The following is a 9,376-nucleotide window of genomic DNA, read 5'->3' on the forward strand; positions in this document are numbered from 1 at the left end:
GAAGGAATAATCTTCAATATCTGCTATGTACAGAGCACTGTACTGGCTTATATTACATATATATGTATAATGTGTATATAATACATACATACAATATTAGCCACCTACACATTATCTCAGGTTTTTCACAGCTCGTGTACCTGTATGATCCAAAGATTTAGCCTCAGGGAAGAGCGAGTCTGAGGAAGCTACTAATGCATCGAGTGTATCTGTACACACTGGAAGACTGGGGGCATCTGGAGTAAGGGAGGTGGTTATCCAGGTAAGGCACAGAGCAGAGTTGTCCATTGGACTGACACAGTGGACCATACATTGTCCTAATAACATCTGAACTCTGGGTGGCTTTGGAGAGGAGAAGCTGGCGATCCCTCGTAGAGTGGCAACCCCAGGGTCTGGACGGCAGCACCACATGGCCTCCACTGAGAGCTTGGATTCGCCTCGCCACATAAGACACTGCATCCCCTTCCCCACAGCAGGGATTGTGTGAACTTTCTCCTCTAGTGCCCAGCTTAGTACCAGGTTTATATAGTAGTAATCTTTGCTGAGTTGGGCAGATTAGGAGGGTAGTGAGCATGGAAATGTAAGTTCTTCCCACTTTTAAAGTATTCCTCCGTAAATTCATGTGTAACCTTATTAAAAATGTTTAAAAGATGAGAGAGCTTTGGAGTAAAATAGCTTTGGCACAAAAAATATGACACATGCATAGTGTGCACCTCTAGAAGGTGGAACGTGCCTGCCTCAAGGGGTTGGAATTCCTACTGGGTATCTGATGGGTGAAGCCTGTGATGCCTTTAATTGTCTTAAAGAAATCCAAAACATTGGCTGTTGAATGGAATAAAAAACTGAGACGAATGCATAGATTTAACTTTTTTAAACAAGTGGGCATCTGTTTCCTCTCATTGCTAATGTATTATCAAATTAAATTTTTATGTCTATATATTAATCTCAGCCCTGGCTTCATGTGCACAGAGTCTTGATGTTCTTGATATTGTAATTCTAATGTTAAAAGTAATTGCTTAAACTTGGTTTTTAAGTTAACCATCGTTTTTGCTTCAAATGTAGTCTTGCAGAGTCTGAAGAACAACAAAGACAGGAATCACCCTGAACCAGGGAAAACTTAGTTTCAATGAGAGGAGAGCAGAACTCTCAAGACACTACAAGCAAAACCAGAGTAAAGAAGGCATCATGAGCTTCCTAAGACTGGCAGGTCAAATGAGAGTGACAGACCCTAAGTCCTTAGAGTATGGATACATACCTCGCTTTGGGCCACTCTAGCAATATGGCTTCATAGTCTCAGCTGCAAGAGATCCAGCCTTGTCCTAAAACAGTGTATGTTGGAACCTTAGCTGCAGCCTCAGAATACCTGCAAGTGGTTGAAAATTACACAGCCTTGGGATATCCAAAAACTTGGTTTCAAACCATCACACACAGCCATGAAATTCTGGGTTCCTGCAGCCAAAAGCAGGGGAAATGGATGTTCTTCAGCCAGGGGTAGTGTTCTCGTTAGAGGTGCTGTGCGCATGCTAGCCTCGTGAACATGTCCTCAACTGTCACCTCATCTACTTCTAGACATGCCTCAATCTGGACAGTGTTACAGTTATGCTGTCCTAGAAGCAAAATGTCCAACTTAAGGTATTTGTCGATTGATATTTTTGACAGTTTTATGGAAATTTGTTCTGAGATTCCGTGTCCAGCGTTGAGTAAGCAATTACAAAATTATGAAGATGTCAGTGCCAAAAAAATTATTTCTTTGATATTCTTGGATGCTCATATCCAAAACTACCTAGCTGCTGCAACTTGCAAAGAGGCATTCAACAAGCTCTAAGGTCCTGCATCCAACAGTTTCTCACTGGGGCAGCAGCTCATAACCACCCCCGTTCTTTTGAGCTAATTGCATTTATCTGCCTTTAGGTTCAAACTTACATTCAGAACTAACAATGAAAATGGCTTATTTTTGATGACCTGAGCACATTAGAAAACCTCTCATGTATGAGAGCATTTTAAGAGTAATGCTATCAAGATAGAACTTTTACCTTACAAGCAGTTTAGTTTACATTTGTGGCAGCCTGTGATAGAATCTTGTGGATCCCAGAAAGGAATTCACGGGAAGACTCTAGTTTACCTGTCCTCAGGGAAATAAAATTCTCAGCTAAGACTTCATATATTTGGCCTGCAGAGACTTTCCACAGGGTTGTTTTTAGTCCAGAGGCAAATGATGAGCACAAGTGTTTTCATGAAAGTTGTCCCATTTGATCTCAATGCAGGCCTAGCCAGGGTGGACACTAGAATCCTGAATTTACACACAAGAGCACCAAGGATTGGAGTGTTTACCCAAATCCGTATCTTCTGGGGATACAAGCCCAAGGGTCCTGACTTGGCAGTCCAGAATTCTGTACTGTCTGTCCAGCATGGAGGTTGGAACACAGATGGAAATGAAGGGTTCAAGACACTTCATTGCTCTTTGTCCCTCAGTTTCACACAAATTAACTGGCCTCTGGTTTCAGCATCACAGAACCTCTTGACAACTCCTGAAACCAATCACAAATTGTCATCTTTTGTCATGTGCTGTGTGTTCCCACTGTGGACTGAATGTGGTACGTACAATGCAGATACCCACTCGTGTGTGAGTAGATGTCTCGTGTATGTGCGACCCTTGGCATCTGACTGTCTCAGGGAACCCATTAACTTCACCCTGTGGAGTGATGAGAACATTGGGAAGGTTATTTTGGAAGAAGATTTAAAGTCACATAAATGTCGTGTTTTATTTGACTTGGGTGTAGTAAAATACACGAAGCTACTTGTGAAGTAGTTGAGTTTTGAGAATTTAGGCAGCAAAATTTTGAGACTCCGTTTAGGTAGGATCTAACGAAACTCATGCCCTAGTGTTTCTGGATGGCCCTGCATTTCTCCCTAGACTTAAGGAACAGTTGGCCATTACCCAGTCTTCACTAGACACCCCCACTGCCTCTTCCAAGAGGAGCTACCATACTTGGTACCCTGGCCGTATCTTATATGGCAGAAAGTATGAGTTGAGCTAGGGAATTTTTTGTTCTCAGGAGGCTGGGAAGTTGCAGGAGAATGAGTGACTGGTGGGAACTGAGTCAAGGGTGAAATGCAGGCATTGTGACCATGAGGGCTCCAGGCAGGAAGACTGTCAGACCAAGCTTGTGCCTTCCTCCTCATCCCAGCAGCACAGGGACTGGGAGAGATACTAGCAGGATGTACCACAAGGGCAGGAGTGAGCCTCCAGGACCACTGTGCTGCAAGCCGTTCCTTAAGATGACTTCCCATTACTTGAAGAACTTCAGTTGGATGCCTCTTTGCCCTAGAAGAGTTGAGTTTAAACAAATACCTATTCACTTAAACACCTGTTGGGGTCAACTTTGGGTAATGTACCAAATGCAGAGAAGCCTGTTAGTGCCGAGAATAAAGCATCCCTCTCAGAAGTCAGCTAGTCCTTCCCAGATAACGTGAAAACAAGGCTTTGTTTCTGGAGTAATTGAAGAAATCAACTGTTAAACCTTGTTCTTAAATCTCCGTCAGAGATTCATAGCCCCTTTCATGTTTCCTCTGAGTAGGCAATCAGTGTTAATGAAATGTGATTTCAGGTTTTACGGCTGAGTCAGGAAATTCAAAGTTAGGGTTTCCACGCTGATGGTTATCCCACCACTACCAGTGCAGCTGTAGGCATCCAGATTTTAGTATGGGCAACAACAGCCTCCTGGGCACAAGAAGGTTGTAAAGGTTACTTTGAGAACAAAGGCCTTGATTTGCAGACACGTGTTCCTGAGTGATGGTCTTAAAAACAAAGCATAAAGTGCCCCTAATAAGAAGGTTAGTGGTGACTCAAGCTGACGACAAGTGAAAGGATTTAACTGCAATCCCTGAGAGGTAGACTTACACATTTTTGAGTCACCTTTGCATTTACCTTGAGAGGCTCTGCGTGAGGTGGTTGGCTTGTGCTTTGCAGACATCCTGCTTCGTATGCAGCATAGACTTTGAGCAGGAGACTTAGCAACCAGACTTCCAGCTCAGCTCTTCCAACTTCAGCACGCGGCATTTGCAGTGTATGTGTGTGTGTGTGTGTGTTTGTGCACTTTTCTTGCCAAAGATTTGCTTGTGCACAAATTATAGAGCACAGCATTATGGTGTCTTTTTCGTATTTCATACCACTAGGTTTTTAAAACTCATTGAATTTATAATCTGACCGCAGACCTGCAGGAGAGAATAAGATAAGGCAATTTGGTGCTGTCCAAGCTTACAAAGTTTCATCTATTTAAATTGTTACAAATTTTTCTTATTTTTGTGGTGACAATTGTCACATCATAATTTACCTCTGTCATCTGACATTTTCAGGAAGTGAAAAATTCCATGTTACTTACTTTTTTAGATAACTGACGTTTACTCCTTGAAAAACCATAACAAACTTTTTGATTGAAAAATGTTCAGATGTATTGAACTCTCTTCTACCTTTACTCCCCTTCAAAAGGTGCTATAAAGGTTCCTGATGGTAGAAAGTCAAGGTAACAATGTTTTGGTTGTGCTCTGTAGCAGCTATACTTTCCTTAGTGTTTTCATTACTAATGATCAAAACAAATGGATGCATCACTTTCCACATGCCAGCTGCAATGCCAAGTGCTTTATTCACATAATCTCGTTTTTGCCGTCACAACTACCCTGTAAAATAAAAGTGCGGGTTCTCAAAACTCACTTGAAATATTTGAGGCCGTATGTATTTAGGAAGGCAGATTGTTTTTATTGTTTTTATTTTTTGAGACAGAGTCTCACTCTGTCGCTCAGGCTGGAGTGCAGTGGCAGATTTCGGCTCACTGCAACCCCTACCTCCCAGACTCAAGCGATTCTGCCTCAGCCTCCCAAGTAGCTGGGATTACAGGCACCTGCCACCACACCCAGCTAATTTTTTCTATTTTTAGTAGAGACGGGGTTTCACTGTGTTGGGTCAGACTGGTCTCAAACTCCTGGCCCCAAGTGATCCGCCCACCTTGGCCTCCCAAAGTGCTGGGATTACAGGCCTGAGCCACTGCGCCCAGCCGAGGAATGCAGATTGTGTGTGCACCAAACATGTCCCATTTACTAGCACCCCATAATGAAGCACATTCATCTTTCTGGGGCAAAGCATCTGAATGTTCATGTTCAGTGGAGTAGGTAATGACTATAAACATATACAGCTCTGTTCAGGTTGGTTCTGTCCCCAAATGCATCATGAAAACACTTCTGGCTTTCTCTGAATTTTTTATTTTGGAATTGAAAAGAAGGAGTTTGTGGATCTATGTTTTTGATCTCATTTTGAAGATGAGGAATCAGATTCACAGAGGTTAAGTGACTTCATCAAGGGACAATGACAGAAGCTTGCTCTAATGCCAGAGCTGGTGTCTCAGCATCTGCCCACTGTCAGTGTGTGCTCTCGTTCTCAGGGACTGGGACGACCCTATCCAGAATGTTCTTTTGGTTCCCTGTTTTGTATTGTCTCCCACATACTACTTATATATGTTCTCTGCATCTTTTTGTTTGTTTGTTTGTTTGTTTTTGAGACGGAGTCTCACTCTGTTGCCCAGGCTGGAGTGCAGTGGCGCGATCTCCGCTCACTGCAAGCTCCGTCTCCCGGGTTCACGCCATTCTCCTGCCTCAGCCTCCCGGGTAGCTGGGACTACAGGTGCCCACTATCACACCTGGCTAGTTTTTTGTATTTTTAGTAGAAATGGGGTTTCACCGTGTTAGCCAAGATGGTCTTGATCTCCGGACCTCGTGATCCACCCACCTCAGCCTCCCAAAGTGCTGGGATTACAGGCGTGAGCCACCGCGCCCGGCCCTCTGCATTTCTTCTAATCAGTCACTGAAAATTACTTTTTCACTATGCCCAAGAAAAAGTCCATACTTCTTTAAAACATAATAATAATAAAGTAAGGCATGGGCTTTGTTACAGACAGTGTGTCCTTGGCCCTGCGAAAGTTGGTTTTTAATGTGATGTATATGTGACTCATCTAATCGTTAGATGAGAGGCATTATTAAAAGCTGGCTGGACACGGTGGCTCACGCCTGTAATCCCAGTACTTTGGGAGGCTGAGGTGGGTGGATCACCTGTGGTCAAAAGTTCAAGACCAGCCTGGTCAACATGGTGAAAACCGGTCTCTATTAAAAATAAAAAAAATTAGCCAGGCATGGTGGCAGGCATCTGTAATCCCAGCTACTTGGGATGCTGAGGCAGGAGACTCGCTTGAATCCAGGAGATGGAGGTTGCAGTGAGCCAAGATTGCACCATTCCACTCCAGCCTGGGCAACAAGAGTGAGACTCTGTCTCCAAAAAAAAAAAAAAAATGTGTGTGTGTAATTTTATTTTATTATTTGCTTTTTGAGATGGAGTCTCTCTTTGTTGCCCATGCTGGAGTACAGTAGCACCATCTTGGCTCACTGCAACCTCCAACTCCCGGATTCAAGCTATTCTCCGGCCTCAGCCTCGAAAGTAGCTGGGACTACAGACAGGCACTACCACGTTCAGCTAATTTTTATATTTTGTATTTTGGGTTTTGCCACATTGGCCAGACTGGTCTCGAACTCCTGACCTCAAGTGATCTCCCTGCCTTGGCCTCCCAAAGCGCTGGGATTACAGACATGAGCCACTGTACCCAGCCGCTGTATATTTTAATGGTAATGAAAACATCAACCAAAAAAAATGCAGCATCAAAAATGTCTTTAAAATTTTCTGATTGGAGATGTCTCAATCCATGTTTTATTTTTTTTTCTCCTCCCAACTTAGATCAATGAGACAGAAAATTAACAAGGATATTCAGGACTTGAACTCAGCTCTGGACCAAGCAGACCTAATGGACATCTATAGAACTCTCCACCCCAAATCAATAAAATATACATTCTTCTCAGCACCACATCACACTTATTCCAAAACTGACCATATAATTGGAAGTAAAACACTCCGGCAAATGCAAAAGAATGGCAATCATAAACAGTCTCTCAGACTACAGTGCAATCAAATTGGAACTCAGGATTAAGAAACTCACTCAAAAGCACACAACTACATGGAAACTGAACAACCTGCTCCTGAATGACTACTGGGTAAATAACGAAATTAAGGCAAAAATAAATAAGTTCTTCAAAACCAATACAACGTATTAGTCTGGTATAAACAACGTACCAGAATCTTGGGGACACAGCTAAAGCAGTGTTTGAAGGGAAATGTATAGCACTAAATGCCCACAGGAGAAAGCAGCGAAGATCTAAAATCGACACCCTAACATCATACTTAAAAGAACTAGAGAAGCAAGAGCAAACAAATTCAAAAGCCAGCAGAAGACAAGAAATAACTAAGATCAGAGCAGAACTGAAGGAGATAGAAACACACACACAAAAAAAACCCTTCAAAAAAGCAATGAATCCAGGAGCTGGTTCTTTTGAAAAGATCAAAAAAATAGACTGCTAGCCAGACTAATAAAGAAGAAAAGACAGAAGAATCAAACAGACACAATAAAAAATGATAAGGGGATATCATGCCTGATCCCACAGAAATACAAACTACCATCAGAGAATACTATAAACACCTCTACTCAGAGAAACTAGAAAATCCAGAAGAAATGGATAAACTCCTGGAAACGTACATCCTCCCAAGACAAACCAGGAAGAAGTCGAATCCCTAAATAGACCAATAACAAGTTCTGAAATTGAGGCAGTAATAAATAGCCTACCAAACAAACAAACAAAAAAGCCAGGACCAGATGGATTCACAGCTGAATTCTACCAGAGGTACAAAGAGGAGCTGGTACCATTCCTTCTGAAACTATTCCAAACAATAGAAAAAGAGGGAATCCTCCCTAACTCATTTTACGAGGCCAGCATCATCCTGATACCAAAGCCTGGCAGAGACATAACAAAAAAAGAAAATTTGAGGCCAATATCCCTGATGAACATCGATGTGAAAATCCTCAATGAAATGTAGTTAGCTTTTTAAAATATACACAACTTTGTGTTAATTTTTTTTCTTTCTTTTTTTTTCTTTTTTTTTTTTTTAGAAAATGATGCATTTGGTTCTGGCCTAGTTTCTTTCCTTTCCTTTTCTGTTTTTTTATTTTTTTTATTATTTTTATTTTTTCTTAAAAACAAGTACTTTGTAGTATGTACAACATTCTTGTATGATAGATGGGTCATAAGCGAAGCTTTTCCTTGATTACTTTTGTGTGTTTTGATTCATGAGCTCATAAAGGCCCAACCATGGTGGTTAAACAATTGTTTACAGTCATGTTAAAATTACACTAAGATAACAGGAGGCCCTGTTCACAGGCTAGATTGATGGGCTTCAAGGCAAAGGACACAGGTTGCTTGAAATCTTGATTGCCACAATTATGGGTGCACAAAGGCATTTTAAACTGTTGCTCAAGTCTGAGGGCCGTCTGATTATGTGGCCTGAGGGCTCAGTGTCACATACCCGTATTAAAGAAGGCTGACTGTCTCCCCATTGCCAAGAACTTAGGGAATTCAGAGAGATGACTGTAGAGTTTTAATTAAGATCTCATCACAGAACTTGGACCAGTTAAGTTACTGTCTGAATTGCTTTCCTGTGAAAAACAAGGGCTGCCAGAGCCACTGCAGGATTCATAGCTATTTAGATGAGTGCATAATTGGCTCCCTAGAGGAGAATTGGGCAGCTATGAGTGTTTTAAGTGAGATCATCTTTTCGGGACGTTGCAAAACTATAATCCTATTCATCTGTAGTTCCTGAAAAATCTTTCCTGAAACCCCCACTGTCCAGGGAGGTATGGCTAATATCAGAATGGAAAGTTGACCCCTTGCTCCCTCCATCCTTGCTTCGGACATAACAATCGCATGCGATGCCAGTGGCGGGCACAGAGGCAGTAATAAACGTGAGGTCTTCCCTCGATTCATTCCTCTCAAGCTAAGACTGAATTCTTAGTGAATTCTTGTTCTTGGAACTGTTACTTGACTAATATGTATAAAAGTTGTCATATAAAATGTGATAATGATCAAGCAGATTGGTTAGAAAAGTTGCACAACTTTTTACAATGCAGATTGTGGGCAGATAAACATTTTTAAAAGGCAAATTCTGTTTTTACTGTAATGCTTTCTAAGAAAGACCATATTTTAATGTCTAAGTAAATACACAAAGCATCAGATGTGTATGACCACCCATGTTAAAGTCAAGCATTAGGTCCAGGTGTCTGGCTTGGGCAATTGAGTGGCTGGCAGTGTCATCCTCTGAGATAAGTGAGGGGTGGGGAATGGCATTTACCATGAGACATATACATGAACGGCATCGGAGGAAAGTGAAAGTGTAAGTTGGGAGCCATGAGAAGAACATCTAGGCAGAGGTGATATTTGTCAGTATCTCCAT

This window comes from Macaca mulatta, chromosome 15 (assembly GCF_049350105.2).
Source record: "Macaca mulatta isolate MMU2019108-1 chromosome 15, T2T-MMU8v2.0, whole genome shotgun sequence".
NCBI classification, from domain to species: Eukaryota; Metazoa; Chordata; class Mammalia; order Primates; family Cercopithecidae; genus Macaca; species Macaca mulatta.